General features: G+C 38.2%; 1 protein-coding gene across 1 annotated transcript in view; it reads right to left on the bottom strand.

Moving 5' to 3' along the window:
- The window catches only part of CHRM3 (cholinergic receptor muscarinic 3), a 256051-nt gene extending 232618 nt beyond the window's left edge, over positions 1 to 23433 (bottom strand). Inside the window, exon 1 of the mRNA XM_052685064.1 lies at positions 23099 to 23433. The gene's annotated coding sequence lies outside the window, so the exon portion shown is untranslated. The remainder of the gene's footprint in view (positions 1 to 23098) is intronic.
- Between the last annotated feature and the right edge of the window lie 2690 nt (positions 23434 to 26123).

Below are 26123 nucleotides of genomic sequence, written 5' to 3'. Positions count from 1 at the left end.
ACCTCTGCTGCTCCCAGTCAAAGCTATTGGGGTGAGATTGGAGGGCAGCAGTATTTTAGCTTGGAAAGCTTAATTGAAATTGAAAAAACAAGCTCTAATAATTAATATTGTTAAAAAATTCTTCAGGCGAGTAGCACACTACTAGGGTAATATCAGAAGCACCTGAAGCACCAGCTTTTTTCAATTAAGTCTCATTAAATTTTGAAAATAATTTTGTGGTCTTAAAGCACAGGGGATCTTTCTTGAATGCAGCTTCTTTAAGTGAATACAAATTATTTAAGCCCTACACATTTTGAATTCTTATTTAAGCATTAACGTAGAAGTTAATCATAGTTACTTAGAAGACAACTTTAAATTAAACATCTCCCGATTATTAGTGTATTGTGGAAGAATTATTCCCATAGAGTCCTCCAAAATAAACAGCATACGGCAGCTAACGTACTAACATCACTTTTTTCTTTTAATCACTGAAATCAGAGTCTAGTCTAAACCCTTACTCAGGCCTTCCTTTGTATTACCATTTGCTGAGGAAAGAAATGTTACAAAGAAATTCCAGCTATAGAATTTTTTAAAGCAGAGGGAAAAGAGGGAAAAGAGTTGGGAAAAGGCTTTTTGTTAGTTTCAAGTTTCCTGAGTATCAAAAGCACTTTCTAAATTTTTTTGTTCAAATAACTGAAATTAGAGCCTTATCACAAATCCAAAGAACATGACAAAGTCAACAATGAGAACTTCATTTTTACAATATATTACTTTAAAAGAAATGCTTTAATTCCCTCCACTGAGCAGTACTTAAAGGCTCATACAAATACTTGACAAGAGAAATATCACCTTTCAGAAACACTTCTGTTTACAAACTGCAGAGACACAAATGCAAAGTTTCACCCTTCCTGAAAAACACATCAGGAAGATTTTTACTTATCAAATGGTCAGATATAGAGTCAAGACAAAGCAAAAATGTAGACTTAAACTGGGCCTAAGTTTTCTGGAAAAGAGTTTTGTGGTTTTTTTGCTTGTTTGTTTTGGTTTTTGTTGTTTTTTTTTTTTTTTTTTCATTTTCTAGTAATAGTAGCAATTGCTCAATAAGATGAACTCAATCATATGTCATGAGGACATAATTATAAAGCAAGTGGTTCTGTGATCAGACAAGTATGTCAGCTACTTAAAGAACATGTGCAGAAGTGACTAATGTAATGTGACTGAACTATATTTTAACCAAAATATCTTGTTAGTAAGGCCATCAGATAATTCCTATATGCAAATTAATCGTCTGAAAAAAGTCAAGTATGTTCCTTTGCGGTCCAAGATAATTAAGCCAATTTAAGGGTGGAAGGCAGTACATCCTTACACAAAGTCCCCATAGCCTCCCACACTTAGCAAGCCTTCTCATTTCTACCATTTATCCCACTGCATTTAATTCATATGACAGTTAACATTATTGTGACAGCTTGCCAGAGCAGTTCTGCCAGCAGGGAACGGAGGCTTTATGAGTACTTGAGGCTGGAGAACCTGAACCTTCTTGATTTTGGTAACTTTTCTTTGTCAATGCTTGGGGAAAAAAAAAAAAAAGAAAAAGAAAAAAAAGATAAACCTTGCTCCAAGTCTTCTTGCATTTGTATGTAGTGCTAGAGCAAAGAATACTTTAATTCTTGGCTTGCTATCCTGAAAATGCCTCTGCACTATGATCATATGCACTTACAGTCTTCAATTTGGTTAGCAAACTGAGCTCTAAAGTTTATTGTTCAGAGGCATCTCTCTTAACTCAGTGTTAACATATTTTCTCTAGTCTGTTTCTCCTCCCCCTTTCCTCCCACCCTTCTTTAAATACAAATAACAGAAATTGGTTTTTGACTGACTGACTACCTTGCTACGTATATACGGGACTATGGAAACACCACTAACCTTTTCTTCTACAGCACCACCTAGGGGAATCTGACTTGGTCACCAGCCCTTCAAATTTAACATATTTCAGGTCATGATGATCCCCATGGATGAGGTCTGCCGTCCTCCATTTTATGGAGTGGCTGCTTCACTTGTGTAACTTGTTTGATACAGTGCTGTAGTTATTTATTTTTTTGACAAATCTGTAGACAGCATGATGGTCAGTGATTTCATCTTTATTTCTAGAGCACTGAGGAGACAAGCTTCTTTTTGAACAGTTTCTTTTGAGAAAGCAGACTGTTTTCAATCAATTTCACATATATTTCATTGATAGTTTAATTAATGTAATGAAGTGATGAGCACGTTCCCAACTTCAATTCCTTGCTTCCAGGACTGCTTATGCATTTTTTTGTCAGGAGTCACTAGAAACAACAGATCACTTGTCCTGTAAATAAGAAGATTCTCCTTCCTCCGGTGGGGCCAACAGACTGCCAAAGCCACATGCTTCCACCACCTCCCAGACAGTGAAGGTAAGGCACCTCCCAAGAAAGGAGAAGCTTTGAACAAGAGACAGATCTTGCATCCTCCCTCCCCAAGTGCCCAGCCTGGTCCCAGACTCCCTGGACTTCATCTTCTTGCATGTCCTCCTCCTGCCCTGTTCACAGCCTGAGCTGGCTACCCAACATTGCAGATACCTCCTCCCATGCCTGTACCAGGTTGGCCCCTCACATCAAGGGTGCTGGGCCATCTGCAGGCAGGGAGGGACAAGGAGAGCAACTTCTCCCTTCTAGTCATGAATAACGGCTAACAACCACAAAGCTACCTTGTGCTTTTATTTTCCTCCGAGTCCATACTTGGTCACTGCAAAGAGCACATTCCCTCTGCTCTCAAGCTACTTAGAACTTGTGGGTATACAGTCTTCCACAGACTGCTTCATTTTTCCCTTTAGAATGGCAGAAATACTAGTGTCAAGTACATTCTCAGGCTCCCTCACATAAGCAAAGTTAACAGAAGCTTCACTTTTGGTAAATAGACAGTTTTTATGAAATAACACAGACATTTTTACTTTGGGTCAGCTTTAATTTCTGGACGAGCCAGGACACACATGCTAACAACTCTCATGCTTTAGAGAGAGAAGTCAAGTACAGGAGACAGAGCAGCAACTCTCATCATTTACAATTATTCAGGCAAATATTAAAAAGTAAACCTGAGTTGAAATAACGTTGCTCATGTCAATTTTTCCTAAGCAAGCATTTTTATTTCTTCCTCCACAAAAATTCAGAAAAAATTATGTTTTGTTTACCTGAAGAAGCGTTTTAGATCAAGAAAGTCGATCGGATTTTTTAGACTACAGACACAACTGGAAGCATTAAGCAAGCAAAAACTGCAAATATTTCATTTCTCTTCTATCCAATAAATGGAAAGAGCTTTCCAATGTGTTGATTTTTTTTTCCCTTAAGGTTGATTAGGGAATCAGATGTCATTTTAAAGCAATACTTTCAATGCAGTTTCAAATAGACTAAAAAAGCCTACTATCCTCTGATACACGTCTTTGGAGGTAGTTCTGGATGTTGATTTTGTCTCAGTTGCAAACCAAGGTTCTAATCAATATTTTCAAGTTATCCCATGAATATCTGAGAATACTTGGAAGTTGGCATAAAAACTTATTTTGAAAGAAAGTAATCTAGTTAACTAAAAGTATGAACTTTTTTTAAAAAAGAATATTTTATTTTTGATTACTCTCTCTCCTCTCCAAGACTTCAGAAATACCTGTTCTTACAATTTACTCCATTCTACTTCTCATCACTTTCATTTATTTTTTCTATTGTATTAATGAGTATGTTATTTTTAAAGAAACAAACTGTTCTGAAACTGATGTGCTTCAAAGAAAAAAACACTGAAAGTTAACAGAAAATACAGTAACAATTTATTTGAAGATGCATGTGTGTGCCTGTGAGAAGACTACTATATGGCAAAGGAACGTTTGTCTAACAGAATAAACAAAATTAGTCTGTCATAGCCAAGGAGAAAAGATTATAGTACTCAAACCAAGCAAAAGCATCCTCTAGTACAACATCTACCAGTAAAACTATGGATATGTAGGGTTGACAAATGTCAAAGATGACACTTTACCAGTATGTATCAACAAATGACATCACCTAACTGAACCAAGTTTTATCTGATCTTAAGAGAATGTCATGCAGAAATAGAATGGAAACACCTCTCTGACTTGACAATAAGTCTCCTGTGAACTACTGTAAGACATATGAAAGCTTGAATGCTTTGCAACAGGCTCTAATTGCATCCCAGAGTATGTAATAAATTCAAATATTGATGAAGCATTACTATGCTAAACACCTCACAGTAACAATGAGCAACATACATTGCATCATGAAAAAAAAAAAAAAGTGAGACAAATTCTTAGGTTCTTACAGAGAAAATATTTGGCAAAGCAACAACAAAAAAATACAATTTACCTTAGGTAGGTATGTCAGTTGGAAGAGCACCAAGCAGTGCACACACAATGGTGTCTTTATGGGAATCACCAGCCACGGGCATCAGTTCTGCACTAAAACCCCACAAGCTTGCTGGTGGAAAGCACTATTCACACGGAAGCTTTGAAAAAGACTTTTAAGAACAGCTCTGTGTTCATTTATAAGCAGTTATCTGATGTCATTCTTTGGGATGAGTCTTAACCTTGAGTTCAAGTAGAATTTCCATGTTAGATAATTGTATCATTCCTGCATGTCCATAGAGCATGGGTGTAGATTTTAAGATTTTCTGTGTATCTTCAACAGTGAGCAAGGTGATGATCCTGGCTTTTAAGGTTCACCTGTAGCAAACAACTTCTTGTTTAAGCCATACCCTGACCGTTTATAACACCAGTATTCCACCTACCTCCATTTCACCTCCCCAACATAAGCTGATAGAACTGAACCAGAGCAAACATTATTTCACAGTTTAACCCCAGTTTAGAAGTGAAAATTAGTTGCGTGAATGTAAACCTACCCCTAGATAATCATATTTCATAGGAAAAAAAATTTGATTGGAATGAGAATAGTATCAAGAATTTATGAGGTGTGTATCAGATTGGATTATTAAAATATAGCATGTGACAGTATTTGGCAAAACAAATTCTGTACAGTGAGTATATTTATCAGATTATGTAGTACTTAGTACTTCCTCACACTCAAAATGGCTTACACTGATAATAATAAATATCATTTAAACTAGATATTTAAGATAAGAACCCTTCTGCAGTTCAATTAATTAATATTATATATTAATTCAATACAACTTCAGCTCATCTGATGTAGCTTTTCAATTTTGTAAATGGTAATTAACTAAAATAAAACTTGAATAAACATGAGAATTACAGAGAAAAAGACCAAGCTGTAGAAAAATTGAACTATGTTTAAGTTACTTACTAGGAAGAATTTAAACTAAGTCTAAGAAGATATTTCAGCTTCAGTTCAACATTAAAAGATTAATAGGACCCTATTTCTGTAGAGGTGAATTCATGAAACACTATTTACTCCTATGGGAGAAGGATTAAGCATATAGTTTATTCCAGCAAGCTGGCAAGAAAGGACTAGGCACATTTGAATCAATGTTGGTGTCATTCATCTCACTTAAGCGCTTGATGATCAAAACAGTGTTCAACTTATTTCTCACAGATCTACACCCTAGGAAAGGGTATTCAGTATCCAGTGTGACAAATTGGGATCATTGCAAGCTTAATGCAATTGTTTTACAGTTCTCCTACTACTATTTCAGTGGCAGAGCAGCATCAAACTTGACATGCTATTGTTGGCACCTAATCTTCAATCAAAGAATCAAAAATAGGAGCTGATAAGAAGCACACCAGAAGTTAAAATTTATATAGTAACAGCTTGTAAAAAGCCAATATCCTGCAAAATTTTGAAAATATTATAAATACATCCTGTAGTTTATAACACCAAATGAAAGATTTTGTTGAGACTACAGTTTTTCAAGACTCTATATGAACTAACAAGCAGGTGAAGGAAATATGAGGCAAAAAAAACCAAAACAAAACAAAACCCACAATAGAACAGTAGGAAGCCACAGTTTTTAGAAAAATGCTATTGTTATTAGCTGGTTGCCCCCACAGAAGTACGCAGAGTGAATTAAAGAGTGAAAAATTTTCTGTGCTGATCAGTCTTCTCAAACCAGCATTTCCTCCATCCTGTTACCTCAGAGAAATGCTAACAGGGTTTTGCAATGATACTCACATTCAAAAGAAGCAATAAACATTCAGTAAGTCTTACAAAATGAGTTTATAACCCCAAAATTGAATTTCAACTTGAAAGCTGTTTCAGTTTACATTTCAACTCTTTGTTTCACCTATGAAAGTTTCCACTTCTTGCTTAAAATAGCAGAGACGGAACATTTTTGTTTACTTCTACACAAGAACAAAATTCTCTAAGATATCAAGGCAATGAAGAATATATGTACATGAGAGAATGGAAAAGCTCCTGAGGTCTCAAGTACTCAAGTACTACAGAATTAGATATAACTGCTAAAGTTTGTTGTCATTTGCAGAAAGCTATTATTGACCAATTAATGAATGTTATTTTTCTACTCTTGCAGGGGCTAGTGGAAACCTCACATAAAAATTAAGACAGTGTAACTCCTATGCCTGTATTAACCTGTAAGCATGCATGTATGTCCAGACAACCCAGCCTTGATTCATTCCATTATTTTACAAATAATTATGTAAGACTGCAGTGAAAAGAGCTTTTACTCTCACTTGTTCATCACCGCAGGATAGCTATCACCTGATCCTATAAGCAAGCATCTCATGAAACTGTATGTGATGTTCAGAGGTATTTTGAGCTTCCAAAAACATACCGCATCTATGCCATATAATTAAAACAGACGAGCATAGTCACCATTTAGGAAAGTTACTGCCAGACCCCTACAATCCTGGAGCAAGAGCAGCAGTTGCAGAACTGTATTAGCATACACACATTTATTGCCTTATTCATTACCCTGGAAAGAAAGTGCCAGTAAAACAACTACTCCCAAGAAAAGAACCTTCATTAAGACTACACATAAAGAGTTTTGTCTTCAATGGTTTTTACAATGGCTTTGCATGTAAATAATTTAATTTGCTTTATGTCTTGAAGTGACTCAACTTTTAATCCTCCTGTATTTTGTATAATTTTATAATTTTACAATTTTAATCTTCCTGCTTATTGTATAAATACACGAGTTACTCTTAAGTATTAATCTTTTGGTTTTTAAATAAAACTGTGAAGTCAGTTTTTATTTTATTTTTTTAGTTCAATCTGAATGACTATTGTTCAAGTTTGGTTTACTTTCTGGCAAAACAGAAGCCAGTCTGAATCACCTACTGTCAAACAACTCTGTTATACTCAATTTACCAGGAAAAGTCATGAGAATAGACTTAGATTTGAAAGAAAAGTCCATGTGCATAGCCTACAGTTATCATTCAGGCTGCACGGTAACTGAGGTGGGGGAGAATTGAACCTCATGCATACATTTCCAGCTTCCCAAAACAATTTTAAGCTTCAAACTGCAGCAATTTTTTTTCAAAAGACTATGAACAATGAATAGGAACAAGGTATGTACAGACGGTTGGCCACAGCTTTACCTCTTCCCTTGCAGGGCAGACTACCCAAGACAGCTCCAGAATTGCTGTGTTTCATAGTCACACACCTCCAGGCACAACAGACCCCCTGAAGACACTAGGACACAAAGTGTGTGCTTGGTAAACTGCTTGGCAGTCAGCACTGTGATGTTAGGGTCATTGCAATCTCTCAGGGCACTCCTGAGTAGCTCTTCCTTGTCCATGAGATATGGGTACTGGATTATCCCATCAAAGCTATGCTGCATGGTATGAAACAGAGAAATAAAACATCTGAATCGCTAATAGGACAGAAAGACAGATGTGCTGGTAAGTTCTTGCTAGCTGGTTACACAAAGTATAACCAGCAGTTGCTGCAGACCAGAAAAGCTGCATGTCTGGGGCGGTCTCCAGGAAAATGAATAGAACAATATTCAAAACTCCTCAGAACCAAGCACGTGACCTGTATGGCAAATAAACTACCCTAAACCAATGATTTCTGCCTTCTTACCTGGTAAAGCTCCTCTTGAAGAAATGCAAGTTTTGCAGAAGCTTAGGCTGCATCTACATACCCCTAGTCCAGCATCTTCTGCACACCTCTTTCTCATGTATATACTTCTAGCCTGGTCAACTCATCTCTGCAGCTTTTTCCTAGCCTTTTGGCTAAAGAATTGGTCAGCCCAATGCAAAGAAATTTTGATCCTTGACTTGCTGAGAAAGAAAAAACAGGTTTTCTATTACCTTTCCTATATTTAACCTGCTTTCTTTTTACCGTTAAAAGTAATGTCAGAGCAGAAACACTTCCATTTACCCCAAAAGGGGATTAGAACTTCTTGGAAATATTTTTAAAATAAACAGTTTCCTTACCCTGTTTAAACAATGATTGTTTAAGCCAAGGAGTCAAAACGACTTAGAGGAGCTGTACTTGTCTTTGTACAATATTCACCATGATCTACAATGTGACCAGGCAGCAGTGACCTGTATTAATCACAGGCCAAAGTATAATTAAGGTAAAATTAATGGACTGTGATGGTCTGGCAATTCTTGCCCACATTCTCACTTTCTGCTGGCTTGCCAGACTTGCGCTTCTAGAGGAGGTCTGCAACTGCAGCCCAGTGCAGGAATCCCTTCTGCAAAGAGCAGACAAACAGAGAGGAAAAAAAAGAGCTCAATTTGTGCCAGCATATGGAGGAACTCTTTCCACCCTGATTACAGCAATAGCTATTGAGCAGGACAGCACTGAAAATCTACATACTGCCCTGTCACTGTGATCAACAGGAACCAGAGAATATCCCTCTTAAGGAAGTACCCCTGACCACAAAGGACAAAGCTTTTCACTTGAAAACTTAAACTTCATGTCTTCAAATAAAGAAAAAATGATAATCTTTCAACATCAACCCTAATTCTACCTTTTTCCCTTGTATGAGAGCTCCCAATACCTCAGTACATATTTTAACTCACTTTTCATCAGTATACTTTCTTCTGATAAATTTATTATATTAATTGTAGTTCATGTTAATGATAAGACATCTGCTACACTGAATATAGCAGTGCTGACTTAAATTTGTCATTGAACTTCTGTTTCAGGAACCCAGTTTGGTGAAAGCTTGGATTTGTATAGCACTGCAGTTGAGCAACGAATTTCCTCCAAACTCAAATAAATATCTTCAAGGAAAAAAAAAAAAAAAAAAAAAGCTTTAAAAGACAGTTGGAAAACTGGAAACTCACTTCAAGAACTTCCTCTACATAAAGTACCCAGAAAAGACATTACCACTTGACTTGCCCCATAGTTAATGCCCCATGGAGTCAATGGCTGCAGAATAAAGTCAGTTCCTCAAGTTTGTTCAGAGAGATTAGCAGCACCATTTGGCAGAAGGTAAAAATGAAACCCTTTGCATAAATAAACTTGCTAGCGAGCAGCATTTTACAGGCTTGCAAGCATATTGTGATATAGTTGAAATAAATCTCAGATCAAGAACTTCATGAAAATGAGACAGCATGTGCTTGTTTGTTGCTTAGGCTAAAGAGTTAAAAAGTTTCCTGAGGTGGAAATACAACTGTTGTGAACTACCAAGATCCTCTGGCCATCTCTTGAGAAATCAGTAGAGTTCTCTTGGTTGTAGTTAACAGATTAATTAATTTTCACAGGCTTTGTAAGAAGAGTAAACAAATTCTTCAGACCAGAGTTACTTCTCTCAGGTGTCTGTACTGAAGTCATTACACAATAAAGCTGCTCTGCAGCATAAGAATTTTTGTGCTCTTAAGGCTCACTATTATTACAACAATATGAAGGATCAGCAGCCAAAACTCCTAAATATCAACATGGGAATTCTCACCTCAATACTTATGAAAAGGAAAATGGATTAAGATATAAGAGAATAACCGGAATAAGCACTTTCTTTTTCAAAGTGAAATTTGTAATACTCAGCAGATACTTTTAGCAACTTTCCTCCCGAGAAAGATAAGAAACACAGAAGGAATGCAGTACAGGATACTAACAGCTAAAGGGAAAAAAGCAGTTGGTATGGTCTGTCTACATAACCTGTCCACCAGTCTTTACATTTTCTTCTTTTTCCCCTCCACCAAGAGGCCTGAAAAGCTTCAGCTACAGCTGTATAGAATCCTAGCAGAATATGTTATACTAGGTGCTCTGCAGAAAATTAAGGATGATCTTAGAGCAGACAAAGACTGACAGAAGTTATGACATCTAGTAAGATGTAACTAATTCAAACCCACATTTCTTTGCATTAAGCTCTTCAACATTAACATTGTGATGCTTCTACAGCTGTTTTTTAAGCAAGTGCAGATATTGTGTGGAAAGTAAAACTAGCTATTCAAACACAATGTGTGCATCTTCCTGTCATATAATGAATTCATGAATTACCTTCATATTTCAGTGCCTTTTTCTTAACTAAAATGTCTGATTTTAGTTAAGTGGAGTTTATATTGCCATCAATTTAGTTAAGCTTTCACTGGCTAGCAAGTACTCAATGATTATTTTGTTACAGGTCACTTAGTACAAAGCTTTAACTACAATAAATTTTAATAGTCATTTATCCATTTTAAAGCATTCTGAACAATAATTATGAAGATTCACATATTTAGATGATACCTCTGAAATCCACCTTAACAGCTCAACTGGACCTAACATCTCACTAAACCCAGATAGAAAGGATTTAGTAGCAAAGTAAAGCTTTGATACTCTACTATTTGGATATCAATCTATTAACTTTAATCTTAGTGTTTCAGTAAGTTGCTGAAAATTGTTTAGGTGAAAGAAGTGACCAAATGCTCATCTACCTCTTCTGTATATTACTCAGCTTTCACTTAGCATTCTCCAAGTGTAAGTTTTGCTGAGGAAAGAAAAAGCTCCTAGGCATCATAAATCCATAATTAACCCTACTCCTGCTAAAGCAATATTTTAACGAGGATCTTTCACTTTTGCAGGCCAATTCGAAAAGATTACTTAGTACCATACAACTGGGGAGTTCTGGAGAACTTCAACTCTTGAGTGATATGATACATGCATCAACTGTCAACTGTCAAACTGTTTTGTGTGCATTTACTCTAATGTTCTACTAACTCTGTTGCAGACACAAAAAAAGAATTCTTCCTGAGGCTGTGAATACCAACCTCTCATGATTTTGTACTTAGCTTTTCGAAATATTTGTTCAAGTTCTATAATTCTCTCAATGAACATTCACATATATAAATCACATAAATAGATACAGGTAGAGATATGGGTCACTGTCACTGAGCCAAACTTGCAAATATGTACAAAATTGCACTCAGAAAAATTACAGAACTAACCAGAAGGAGAACGTGGAGACTAGAGCTTCAAAAAGGAAATAGCCCTTAAGTGAAGCATTCTAGTCTGCTTGTTATTGTGAGCTGGGATCAGAGGAAGAATATTGCTTAAGCTTATCTTGACATGAAAATAGCTACACATATTAAAGTTTTAATCCTATTTAGATTAATATAATTTAAATGCTGCAAATAATTTGGGATATTTATTTTAATTTATTTTGTTTAAGTTGATTAGGACTTGCCTTGAAGTATGCTTTGTACATGTAGTACATCTTATTAGTTCAAACACAACTGCCTGGCCATGTTTCTAGAACTTAGGCTTGTGCTCCATTTTAACTAGGAGAGAATTGTGGTTTTCGTAGTGGGGCTTTTTGAACAGTTCCTATTGGAAAGCTGAAAAAACTTAGAGAAAATATTGAAGTATTACTGAGCAAAGTAGAGTAAACTATATTTTCTATTCCTTAAGCCTGAAAAAGGAAGAGAAGTCCAGGCTCATGTAAAATACAAAGTAAACAACCTTAACTCAGCTGTGCTAAGTTTCACCCCACACCTTTTGGAATGTTTCCTTACTATTTACAAAACAGAACAAACAGATGAAAACAGCCAGATGGTATATACATACAGACATCAAATTTATGATCACATCCTCTTAGTGTTTTACCTTTTGGGTAAAACCTGCATGAAGTAGCAAAATATGCTGAAAGAATTTTTTCTACATCCAGCCACTGCTCTTAATCCTTAACAGCCTGGAACAGCCAGCACTGGGGCTAGGGGGCACTATAATTTTTTAGTATATATGTTTAGATCTTAGTTTACCACCTTTAACTCTAGACTTTCAATTTTTTTCTCTCTCTCGCCATGTATATGAGACACAAGTATATATATACATATATATATACGTATATATTGCTAATATATATATATAATATTTATATATTTTTATATAGAGATTATATATAAAAATTTTATAATATATTATATATTATTATTTATATAATTATTTATATAAATGTATATAATTATTTATATATTATTATATAATATATATTATTATTTATAATTTTATTATATATATTATATATATATAATAATATAATATATTAGGACTCATGTCTCATTAATTCTGCCAAAAACTGTATGGTAATAATCCTGCATTCCCTATACTGCAGATACTAACATAGAACAGGTCATAAATTAGGTGCAGTACCTCACAGGATCTATAAGAAAATAATTGTTTAATACTGGAGATTCAAACCCAGATGTCAGTAAATCCTCAATGTAAAATAAATAAATAAATAAATAAAGGCTTTGTGATCAGGAGCAGCAGCATTACTAATTGAAAAATGCAACGAAAGGCTAGCCATTATTTTTAATGCAGTAAAACTAAGAAATATAGAAAAAAAAAAAAAAACAGCCAAAAAACCCTATAAGTTTCAAACACAATCAATACAAAATACTGAGTAACCTCGAATTTCAGTTTCACAGCCCACTCAATGTTAATATTCAGAAACTTAACAACACTGTAACACCTGATTCCAACTACAATGTAGGATGGAGGACCAGTGTGAGGCAAGTCACACAATCACAATAGGCTACAACACAATATAAATAAATTCTTCCCAACCTGATTCATAATCCATATGAAGAAAATGGTACCATCTCACAAAAAGAAAAGTATATAGTCTATTTATTTTAATGAACCTTTAAGCTCTATGACAACCATAAAATACTAACTGCTAACCATTTTAAGAGAAGCAGGAGCAAAAAAAAAAAAAGTGACTGTTGTAAAATAAGTGCATTATGCCTGGAAACAAAAAAAAAAAAAAAAAAAAAAAAACCTGACCCAATCATCTTATCAAGTGAAATCAGTTGATGAGATCTGACACAGAGAAAGACACTGGCCTGCCAGATGACTCACTGTACCATGGAAAGCTTCAAACTGATATAAGAAAGTAAGATCTCTGCATGCTAATATTGTCTGATCTCTTGTAGCTTGACATTCAGCTAGATTGAAGAGTAATCAGTACTTTACAAATTCTTCAAGAAAAAAAATAATTTATTCTTGCAAACGACATATGTGATCATATTCATCTTTGAACCTCCACTTTCTTAAGTTGCAGATATGACAAGTTAGAATTCTGCATGCAAGCTAACATTGTGGAAATGAAAATAGATGGAACATTTTTCATACATTATTTTCTTTTAAATGAAATTCAGTTGAGATCTTATCTGGTACTTTTAAGTCACAACATCTTCTGGTATACTCTGGATTTTCACTGACCTCCCAGGTCTTGTTGGCAGGCTACAGGAATCTCATCACTCTCGTTCTTCCATTTCAGGTGCCTAAAGTTGTATTTTACTATGCTCGTAATTCACGAGCTGCTCCTAGAAACTTGCATCAACAGCAGATTTGCTCACAACTGCCCTAAAACATCTCCATGTGTAGTACAAAACTTCTGTGAAGAATTACATCTCTACGTGCTGGATGACATCCCTACACAGTAAATTCAACATATGCTTTCTCAAGTGAGTGGTTTCAAGTCCCACTTCTATTCTTGTTTGTTTTTTTTTTTATTATTATTATTTATTTTTGTTTTTGTTTTTTTAATTTAATTCTAGATAATATCTAGAACAAATATATAAAACTAAACCCATGCTTGCTAAGTACTCCTAATAAGAAAGCCTTTCCAGAATTACGATTTCTTTTTGTAACCTAATATTGTTATTTGGGGAGAAGGCAGAGAAAAAACACTAGTAAGAATCACACTATCTATTCAGCTTCAATAGTTTACTCACAGATGGCAACACATTCACTTCTGCATTGTGTCATATGACAAATGACATTTTTCTTACCCATACTTTTCTTCATGACTTTTAGGAGTGGGCTTTTAACAACAGATCACTTAGGCTGTAGTAACAGCAAACATGGCTTAGATAAAATTTAATTTTCAGAATCACAGTAATAGGATAAATACACAGATTTGAATGTATACTTTACTGAAAGTTTAACCTACAGAATAAGCACCTGATGTCTTTGATTTCTGGAGTCTAGAACCTTGAAATCAGTACAAAAACTCATCAGTTCTCAAAGCATTTGGACAGAATCACAGTAGCTCTTTACAGGTTCATATAAATTTGTGATTTGGTGTATCGCTCTTGTATTGTACACCCAGAAAAATCAAATGTGCTTACGAGGAAAACATTTGCTGTTGGCTCTTTCATCTATGAGTTTAACTCAAGCTGGAAACACTCAAGCTAACACAGTTGCAAAAGAAAGCTAGACATTTCTAGATAGGCTGAAGCAGAAAGTAATCTTTCTCCCCAACTCTCTTTAAAGACTTGACAGGTTTCTGCATATTTTTCCTCTTTTCCTGGTCTCCTACCATTTTTCAAGGATGAACAAACCTAGTGCTATTTTATAAACTCCTTTTTTCTAATTTGCTTGCACATTTTTTGCCTTTTTAGCATTTCCTTTAGAAAACAAACATAGCTTTCATTGAGCTGAGTATGAATGAAAATAACTAATTCAGTAGTGAATAGTATAAAGATCGTCTGCTTCCTCTGAAAAAATACAGTTTCTCTTCGCAGGTATCTGCACCTTCCATGTACTTGCTTTCACAGAACAACAGAATGTTTTAGATGAAGATACAGAATGGGAGGAAAAGTAATAGTCACTCCTATTTTTATTTAAAAGCCTTACTACACACTATGCTTTTCCAGCAAAAACAGCTCATATGACTGAAACAGAAAAATTTGGCTGTGGCACACACCTGACAGTCTATTGACAGCAGTGTCAAACATTGTCAAGGTTGTTGATCGAGAGCAGTGGAATCGTGGAATAGAAGACCAAGGAAAAAGGTAAGCAGTGACTTATTCTGCAATGCCATCACTAGCCATTAGCTATTGAGCTGCAGTTTCCAGAAAGGATACATTTTTTCTTTTTTTCTTTTTTTTGGTTATATTAATTCCCTCTGCCTTAATTGTACGTTATTATTTTTTAAGCAATAATTTTCTACATCATAAGCCTTTACCCTTTCAATTGTATTCCTATAAGATTCTGTTCCACAAACATCTGAAGGTGAGTCCTTCCAACTTTCTGCTTCAATATATAGACCTTTTTGTTCCTCTCACATGGAATAATGTTTATTTCAAAACCTTTCCTCATTAACTTTAAACATCCAGAGTCTGGAGATCATCTGCCTTCCAAAAGAGACCAATGTCCCTATATCCAACAGAAAGTGAACTTCGCCATCTCTTTCCAGGAAATGCGAGCTTTTATACAAAAAGTAAGTAAAAAATACTGTAACTGGAGTAACTTGAAATAAACATAACTCTGCACCCTGAAATGTCATCACCAGATTTAAATTTCTGCCCTGAATTTACTTCGGTGTCTCCAGACCCAACAAATGACTTCAATTCTTCATGTCTTCAGTGCTTCTTGAGAGATGTTTTAACAAAGTGACTTTCCTCATTCTCAATTTATTGGGAGATGCTTTCTGTAGCAGGCATTTTAGAAAGATTTTTTACATATGTATTCCAAGAATTATTTGTCTCGAAAAAATCCTGTAAGTAAAACACTCATAGCATTGTTTCACTGTAGTTTTTTGGTAATGCTTCAGTAGCTTTTGTTATGGAATGCTAATATTTCTCACATAACAAAAGAGAAATCTATTAAAAAGAGGAGCAATCAAGAAATTAGATGTACTGCTTGAAAACAGTGATGTTATGCCTGGAACGATATCAAAGAAGAGATTTTTCTGATGAGAGAAAACTGTTGAGATATGATCTTCCATGGAATAGCATTTTTACCATTTGTCATTTACCATTACTCACAATGTTAACAGTCTGGCTAGGAAAAAACGAAAAGGTATAGTGGAATACAAGGACACTAAGCATAAGGAGACATGCCTTAATCATATGCAGAAAAATCAGTCTTCACATTCAATGAATTGCTATTATGAAGCTGCCGTCCACTTCACTGATAAGCAAAGGTGCATAGATACAAATCCCTTCCTCGCCAGGAGCCTACCGCATCCTCCCCAGGATCCCTCCCACAGTTAAGTTCTTCCTTCAGTAGCTGGAATCCAATTATTCTATTTATGTCTCTTTTACCCTTTTTCTCTGTTCCACGTACATGAGTCCCAGAATATTACCATAAGGCTTTCTTCCTATAAACACCAGTTCTGCTTTAAGTCTTTCCTTCATTTCCTTAATTGACAATTTTCTTGTTCTTATCTTTCATCCATCCTTATGGTCCCTCATAGCTTACTTCCTCTCAATCATCATCCTCAGAAACTTTGCTCCCCTTGAAAATGTGTAAGCTTTCAAAATTTGTCACAAACTATAACACCAGTCACAGTCCAAGATTATTCCATTCCACTCACCTTTTCACACACACGCTGTTCCCCAACTGTTTGAGAAATACACATCCCTCATGCCTCCTGACCTCTGTATGTTTACACATACATATGTATAACTTCCCTTATCTATTCATCATCAAGAGACATCACAACACAAAAATTAAATAGCAATCTTTTTTCATTCTAACAAAAAAAGAGAAGAACATCTTAACTGGTGAAAAAATAGACACAGAGCACTATACAGTTCTAACTTCAAAAATTTGGGTCATTAAATGCCCAAGTAGTCATAGAATCATAGAATCATGCTCAGTTTGGAAAAGACGTTAAAGATCATCGAGTCAAACACAACCTAACCATACTACCTAACAACTCTCTGCTAAATCATGTCCCTGAGCACCAAATCCAAATGGTTTTTATGAGTTTCCCCATACATACACTGTCAAGACAGAAGAAAAGTCATTCCTAAGAGAAGCGGCAGCATCTTACAATGAAACATCATTATAATGATAGAGAGATCCACAGATTATTCCATGGGGTGATGTATTCTACAGCGTGCTGTAATTATTTTGTTAGAAGCAAGCACACACTTTTGTGCAGCAATTGGGGATGCTTAATAAAAAGATAATTCTGAAAATCTTCAAATTCTGTTCTTCCATGACAACTTTGAGTGCCAGCATTACAGCTCCTCTTTTTGAAAGCCAGTTCCTTTTTCCTTTCAATAGTTCTTACTATTGTGCTTGTTATATACTGAGATTGAGTTCTTCAACTAATTGTCTGCAGTGAAGTTCTAAAGGATTTGTTGCTATAGCAATATTTTGTGTTGATTCAGAAATTAATGTTAAAAGATGTGGCAATTAATACACTTTATTTTTTACTACAGCAATATGAAAGTGTTAAAAAAAACATCTGATTAAAAAGAAAGCAGTAAGAATGTGAGCAGGTGACCACCATCAAGCTCACAGCTATAAAACCGAGTCTTTTGTATCACCAAATTCTATACGCATAGCACATATTCTACACTTCAAAACATGCAGCATGTTGCTACTTTAATGCTCCCATTTGGACCCAGCCTCTGTGGTATTTCAGGAAGTCCTATGAGAACACAAGGATTTGCACACATCCATACATAATAGCATCCGGCGGGACAAGCTCCACTACACCAGTGAAAAGAAAGAGAATTGAATACTTTTCTCTATGGATTTGACATTGTTGTTCCAGTGTTTTGCATTTGCAAATGTCCTTTGCATTTTCAGTGAATGCAAGTGTGTTGTTTCAAGATAATGACTTGTGCTCTCTCACTCCTGAGTAATAGCCATGAAACTGATAAATGATTTCCAGGTGATATGAAACCAAAAGTAGTAATTAGTATTCTACATTGAAACTTCTATTATCTCAGCAAATTATCTGTTGTCATCATTGCAGTACCTTCTATGAGGTATTTAAAGTTTCTGAGAGATCTGTCATTGGTTTTTAGGCTTGAATTTTTATTTCAATCCTATAAAGAGCAGTGTGACTTCACATAACTGTTGATAATGCAAGGTTTAAAGCAGTGAATTGCTTTGCTGCTTCTTTACATATTTATTAAGATTTCTTAAGAGTGACTTGACTTCCTTAGTAATGTATTTTCTGCTCCTAGAAGCTCACATAATTACTGAAGTCAATAAATATACTTATTTTATAATGGAATGATGGAGTCGAAGGCCCGTGGCAGATTGCCCCTTAGAGCTATTTTTATGAATCCTTGTAGATAATATACAGTACTTTTTCCTTTCAAGACCATCAGGGTTATTTCCCACAGATGATACCTCTGACCTTCACGCAGGGATGCTAAGAAGATTTCTCAAAAGCCAGGAGTCCTGAGTGCTGGAGGGACTGTCTCCTGTTTAAAAGTACAAGCAGGAGTAAGTGGGCTGTGGTACAACATTGTGCTGTGACAATCTGCAGACTCGGCAGGGAAGAGGTGTCTTTATGCCAGATGTAGAACTCCAGGGCCAATGCAAACTTCTCAATCTTCACGTCCAGCACAAGCAGTGCTTACAAGGAAGGTAGTAATGGGAAGAATAGCATACATGAGTACTGCTAGAGGAATTGTTAAACACAAAAAAAATGCTTTGATCTAATCTCAGCATCTATGAGTAGTTATTCTCTTTACCAAAAGTGAGGCATACCAGAGCATTATCACAGAGACTCTAAGCAATTATGTACACACACACACACCACACACAAAACATGCATGTGTGCATTTTGTAAATATATTTACATATATATAAACAAATGAGAAGTGAGTGAGAAATATGTATAAATATTTATATAAAAATATATTTCTCGTCCAGTCCATTTGTTTATGAATTCATAGAGTATGAAGAAAGAGGGAAACCTCTAATTTCTCCACATTATAAACTTTTTCATATGATGATTTCTCCATTCCTCCCATTGGGAGTATATTGGGAGTGCACAAGATCAGACTGACAACACACACCGGATTATCCTTGCATGTCATCACACTCTCATTAAAAAAATTAAAATCCGAAACACTTATTCTGAGCGTAACTCCATCCATTGTTAAAAGTAACCTGACCACTCTGAATGGCACTCATTGCCTGACAAGGACTTGCTACAAACTGCTGCCACTGCCAGGCACAAGCTCACAGCAGGAACAAGACAAGGGATTGAACACCGAGTGGCACGGAGCTCAGTGACACGGGCCTGCCTTGGCACACTGAGCTGCCTTGGTGAGCAAAACCCAGGGTCTGGTTGCATGAAAGTTTTCTAAAGTAAATAATTTCTGTTTATGGTGACTTTAGAAGGAAAGCACAAGAGCCAGTGGGAAAGGTAAGAACACTGATCAGTAGCAGCATTTTCCCATCATCTATGATGTAGCTGTTCTCTCAACGTTTCTCTGTGCCTATCTCAATTGAGGTTAATTTCCATAAGTACCAAACTGCCCCAGCTCTCATTTCAGTAATTGAATATTTATCATTTATAATACAAATTACATATTTCAGATTCACCTTTCCCCCTTAGAAAAATCTTCCAACCACAGTAAAGCTCTTGCCTTCAGTTTGCAAACATTTAATGAAACAATACACTTAACCCTGCCTTCCTTTACACTAATTGATCTCTCCACCATGAAATCACATACTCAGAATAGATGAGGGGGTTAATCCTTCATCCTCTGTTTCACACACAGCAATTTCAACAGGTTATACTCAGGATAATGGCTTTTCCTGCCTTTGCTGAGGCTCCTAGCCAGCCTTGCATGCAGGCTGTGTTGCAAGACACAAGGAGTAGTGCATCACAGCGTGCACTCATCCTCTCCCAAAAAAAGCAACAAAAAAGAGAGACAAAAAAAAAAAAAAAAAGCACAAATTCCCAATGTAAATATTGTATACAGGGCTTAGATTAAACTTAAAACTAATTTCTTTTTTCTACTGTGCACTCCCACGGATATACTTCACCATGCATTCTGCAGCACTTTGTTTTGGGTGGATGGAGTCACTGTGTGGAGGTGTGGCTGACATGCAATCATTCATCTGCCAGATGGAGGTGACAGCCTCACCTATTCCAGCAGCCAGGCGTGCAGCTTCTCTGGGAGAGGAAACAGAGTAAAGATGGGGAGGATACAGCAAAAGTGAATGAATTTGCAGAACAAATCACTTGCGGGGTTAACAGGATCTTCCTTTTCATTCCAGCTTGTATTTAAACACTTGTTATACAGGCACAAACACAAAGGCATTTAAAAATAGCTGAAGGTACTGGCGGTGGTGGCACTGTGTATCCTCCCTCACATATGGCTCCATACTGCTCCCTATTTTGAAACATAATTATAAGTCTTTATTAAATGAGAAACTGTCACTACAGTAAGAGATACTAATAATATTAGTAAACTGTTCTATCATATTATGTACTCAGCTCAGCAAGCATGCATTTCCATGCACAGAGCAGAGCTTTCTTTGCCTTCACATTCCTCACAGATACTTTCTCATCCTCAAGCACTGTCTGTTGGGAGTACAGACTCTTCTTCATGGCAAAGAAGCCAGTATTTCATAATGAACAAAATCAATTACCACCATCCAGATCACTTTAAACTTTCTTCCAGCATCAAGCACCTTTTGCACTCTTCCCCTTCCTTCTCCAGACACATAATATCGCATAAGCATGGTAATTGTCGACACTACAAGAAGACATGCAGCTTTCTGTCTGCTGAGAGGAGGGATGAGGGAGGGAGGAAGGCGTGAACATAAAAACCATAATTTTGTTTTATTTGAGAGAAATTTCTAAGAAGATTTTTTTTTTTCTTTTGCATTTCAGGATTTGGTCCTGAAATCATTTGCAGCCCTGAGACTGAAATGCAAGCACTGACTTTAGAGAGGGAGAGAAGGGGAGTGTTAAAAGCAGTAACTATAGCTCTAGAATTAGAAGAGGAGTAAGCGGGTTTTTCAGACCCAGCTTACAAAGTAACCAAGAGATCAGAATCCTTAGCACTCCTATTTAGAAGTGAAATTTCAGACACCACTGAGCAGAGTGAATTTGCAATCTTTCATGCAGTCACAGCTGCTTTTCACCATGAAAATCTGCTTCTGAGACTCCAACTCTAGAACACAGCCTGCATCCCACAATTTATTAATATACTGCCAACAGTAAGATGAACTTTAAATTTCCCTCAGTAAAATAAATTAAAGTAGATTGTACTTGACAGTATCCAGATACACGATACAAAGTAGGTAATCAGCTGCTCCAGAAAGTTGCAATGCATCTACTTAAGAATGACATGGCTTTGTAGCTCAGAACAGCTTCAGTAAGTTCTGTTCTCTTGCTTCTGAATGAAACAAACCAATTTCTGGGTTTGGCGGCAGCATACAGATGTAGAAGAGAAGAAGAAAACGTGCAACCTGTTTTGATAGAGCTGGTAGCAATTCAGACAAATTTCACACTGGATTATCCCTGGAGCATTGCACTGCTTTGCTGCTAAGATCCAGCAAGATTTCAACATCTGAATAGCCTAAAAGAACAGCCTGTGGTGCTTCAGTTCAAGTCAAGTGATTCTTCTTTGCTAAAGCTAAAGCTACCCTGCTAACAGGTCAATGACACCAAGGTAAGAACACATTACTTCAAGTGAGATTCAGAACTATAAAATATAATCACCATATTCCTCTACAAGGCAATACTGCATATGTAAAAGCTTCTGACAATAACAGAACTACTGAAAAGAGACAAGAATAAGAGGGCCAAAAAAACTTTTTGGGACACACAACACTAACAATCCCTGTAGTACTTTTTCCATGCAACAGAGAACTGCTACCACACAAACCACCAACTCACATCCACACATAAACCCACCAAACAGGGCTTCCATGCTGCCAAAGCAGCATTACCTACTGCAGCCCCGGTCCCACACAAGGCAGCAAGCCACAGACTGTCGAATTATATACACAGCAGCAGAGGAAGAAAAATCAATAGGCCATTCACTGACTTTGCAGTATGTACGTATGTATAAATTAAAATGAAATAAATAAATATGAGCCTTTTAGTCAGTGTGGTGTGTAAGCATGGGAAAATACATTACTCCAGCAAAATCTTTCTCACAAGTAGACTTGGATTTTTTTTTTTGCACCCCCCCTCCCCCTTTTTCTTTTTTTCTTTTAAAGTTTGTCAACATGTATCAGTAATACCGAAGTTACAGTTCCTCTGCCTGTGACTATTTCTATATATGGTCAGCACAGATATTTGCTGGGATTTGCATTTTTCCAGAAGTAATCCCAGGCAACCGGCAGCCCATGAATCGATACAGAAACCCACAGGAGCAGCTCTATTGCCCCACAGACGTGAGGGCAGTCGGCTTTCTCTACCCCGACACTTGAATAGCGCACAGAACAGGGTCGTCTCCGGCTTTAAGCAAGCACTCGGGCTCTGCCCCAACACCCGGCGGCAGCGCTGCCCCTCGCACCCTGCCCACGGGGGAAGCGGAGCTACAGCAAAGCCCTCACCCGGACACGGAGCCAGGCGGAGAGCAGGGAGCCGTAGGGGCAGCCCCAGCCGGGGCAGCGGCACACCCGGCGGTCAACGGGCGGCACGTCGAGCCGGGCGGTGCGGTGCAGGCACTCGCCGCGGGACAGGACGGCACGAGAAGGCTGCGCTGTACTCTTGCGGCTCTCGCTCCGCACGCGCCCCGCGGAAGAGGCGAGCCCAGAGAAGGGCAGCGCGGGTGGCAGCCGTTCCGGAGCGCAGCGCCTCGTGGGAAGGGGCCGATCCACCGCCCCTAGCAGAGCCCCGAACCCCAGGACAGCGGAGGGCAGCAGGTGGAGACACAGCAACTTTCACGCAGGCGGCCCCGCAGCGCAACCAGTCCGGTCGATCCCGTACAGAAGGAAGAAAGCCCAAAGCAGAACGCTCAGACACCCCCCCCCCCCCCCCCCCCCCGAAACAGCGTTCCACATCCTACCTGCCTCGATCCCGGCGACTCCTCACCACCCGCTTTGCTTCGCTCCTCTCCTCCTCGGGCGCTCCCACGGCGCCCAGGTGGCGTTAGCAGCGCGCTTCCCACGGGCGGCGCGCCCCCGGAGGCCGGCACATCCCCCGCCGGGCGCCGCCAAGAGAAGGGCTACGGGGCAGAGCACGGCGCTCCGCTCCGCGCCTCGCGCTACACCCACCAGCTCCGCTGCACCTGTGCCGCGCGGGACACCGCCCCTTAGCCTCGGCCCCCGGGTGGGCGGGGGCGAACTGGGACCCCTCGCCCCGCTGCTGCTGCTACCACCACCGCCGCTGCTGCCGCCTCCGGCCCGCCCCACGCCGCCACCGCCGCCCTCCCCATGCAGCCGCCGCACGAGGGGCGCCCTGGCTCCGCCGCGCCGCGCCGCTCATTGGCCCGTCCGCCGCTGACCTCATGGGGCACTGCTCCGCCCACCGCCCCCAGCCCTGCCCGGGCGGCTGCCCCAAGTCCGCCCAGCCGGAGTCCTAAGGGTGGGCAGCGGGCGCGTTGTGGCCGCCGGGCGGCGGCTCGGATGCGAGGTGCCGGGTGCCCGCAGCGCCCCGGCGGGATTTGCTTCGGGGCAGCGCGGAGCAGAGGCGCGCGAGCGGCGACCCCGGCCCCTGCCAGCAGCCAGTGAAGTAAAAAGGGGTCACAGCAAAAGAGAAGACGGAGGAACCGTTCCACTAGACTGCGGTGTCTTCTCCTTTCTTTTGATTTTGACCGAAACAGAAGACCAACTATTGCTTGAAGACTGTGGTCCTCTCTGTGGAAAAGAAATAATTTCCCGTTGCATATTCAATATTTCTCTTAATGGTGTACGTGGCATTTACCATACAGCTCCTTAGCATGTCTTAATATGGTACTGATCCGTTTTTAGGTAACTTTCAAGATATATCCTTGAAATATTCTCCCTTTCTAGCTAATCTGAGCATGTCACAAGCTTGTAGTAAGACAAATAATTCATTAACGGATGCTCACATGTAATTTGAACTTGTTGGACCAGAAAGACATAGGGGAATCTTGCCCATTTTAGAAGATCCTGGAGATGTGCATTGAATTATTTCCACAGATTGAGGTGTCCTGAACTTCTGTGTTTCTTACGTCATAAAAGATGAACAAATTCAACTTGAAATCTTTCAACATGGAGAAAGCTTAGACTTTATTGCTTGCATGGTCAGTGCTGTTCAACACGAGATTCCCGCAGCACAGGGAGAAGGACACATTCCTCTGTTGAGGTCTTGTATACATGTAACACCAAAGTCTAGGAAGTGGCACACTGGAAAGTACAAAGGAAGCACTAACAGATGCTTGGAAACGTTCAGATACTCTGTTAATCTTATTGTCTGCAGGAATCATAGAATGGCTTGGGTTGGAACGGACCTCAAGGATCATCACACTCCCTGTTACAAACATGGGGTCACCTTGCTCTGCATTGTCACACACAATGCTGGGATTTTTATGGGACATGAGCTGTAGGATCCTCACAAAACTGGTCAGAATTAGAGCCAGTGAAAGGGTATGTCATACTTGGGGTACTACTTTTTCAAATACCTAGTGAATGTACTGCTTTATATTAAATGAAAAATTCATAATGTCCTAAATAAATCATTGGGATTAAAAGTAAAATAATAATTAAAATAAAACTAGAATTTTTGCCATGGAAAGATCCCTCTGTTCTCCAGATTTGTGTTTACTTTACTGTCTACACCTTTTCCTTCACCTTACATTTAAAAATCACACCATACCCTGTAACATCATGTGGGGTTCAAAGTGCTGATAGAGCCAACCCAGACATCCCTTCAGAATGTGTCTGTCCTTGGGGCCTTTGCACCCAGAGCCTCTGCACACAGATATACCCTAAGCTCACAGGGTGCTCCTGCAGTTTCTGCTTCTGCAGATTATGTTGGAAATAGCGTGGATTTTTTTGTTTGTTTTTGCTTTTGTTTTTCATTTTTTTAATCATTATTCTACTGAAAATATTCTTAGATAATTTGACCACAATTTCCCCTTTGTTTCTCATAGTAGCAATTATATTTGTTTAAAGGCTTACCAGTAGGAAGCATCCACAATATAACTAAGCTGATCTCAGGTGGAAGTGGATAATGTATTAACACAGAAACCATCCGGAGGGGAAGGGGGATGGGGTGGGAGGATACGGATGGTAAATTACAGTATGATTAGAGTAGGGTCAAAAATACACAGGTTTGTGCCTATAACAGCCTCATTAGTGTCTGAGGTCGTGGTAAAAATTATGTATGTATATGAAGCAGAATGTATTTTACAAAACTGTGCATTTTGTGTTTTTTTTTTGTTGTTTTGTTTGTTTTAAGATTCATCACAAAGGCTTGCCTTTGAATTTGCCTTGCTTTTAAATACCTATCAATACTTCATAAATCAGATCACAGTTGCCTAGTTCAATTCTGCAACAAATATATTTAACCTTGAGTCATGCAAAATGAACCTTTAAAGGAAGCGTTTACACATTAAAATCAACAATCCTAGAAAATACTCATTGGATAATGTCTTGTATAAAGAAATAAGTGTCATAAGAGTCAAGGAACTGTTCAGGAGAGCCTAAGGTAAGGGAATAAATGCTGCAATGACACTTCTAAATAATACCTTCTGCAGAAAAAATAAATAAATAAATAAATAAATCCATTGAGTATAAAAAGATCTTTGCTGAGCAGGGATCAGAGGTTCAAACAGCTCCTGGGCATGAGATGGGTTTTCACAGTGTATTCTGAAGAAGGCACAGAGGTCAAGACTAATTAGATGAATAAGTTTTAAAATAGGCAATGTCACTGAACTATGTTTTCTTGAGGTGTCTATGGGAATAAGAAGTAAATCTGGCATGAGGGGTTGCACACTTCTCAATGCCTTGCTTATTTTCTCCTCTTGCTGCCCAGCATAAGACCACATATGGGATGCCTCTGAGAGATCAAGACCCACTCACTCTGACCATGGAAGTATTCACAGAGAACATCAGTGCAAAAAAGGT

This window comes from Tympanuchus pallidicinctus, unplaced genomic scaffold (assembly GCF_026119805.1).
Source record: "Tympanuchus pallidicinctus isolate F22 unplaced genomic scaffold, pur_lepc_1.0 scaffold1, whole genome shotgun sequence".
NCBI lineage: Eukaryota > Metazoa > Chordata > Aves > Galliformes > Phasianidae > Tympanuchus > Tympanuchus pallidicinctus.
This window is presented reverse-complemented; position numbering and strand designations above follow the sequence as displayed.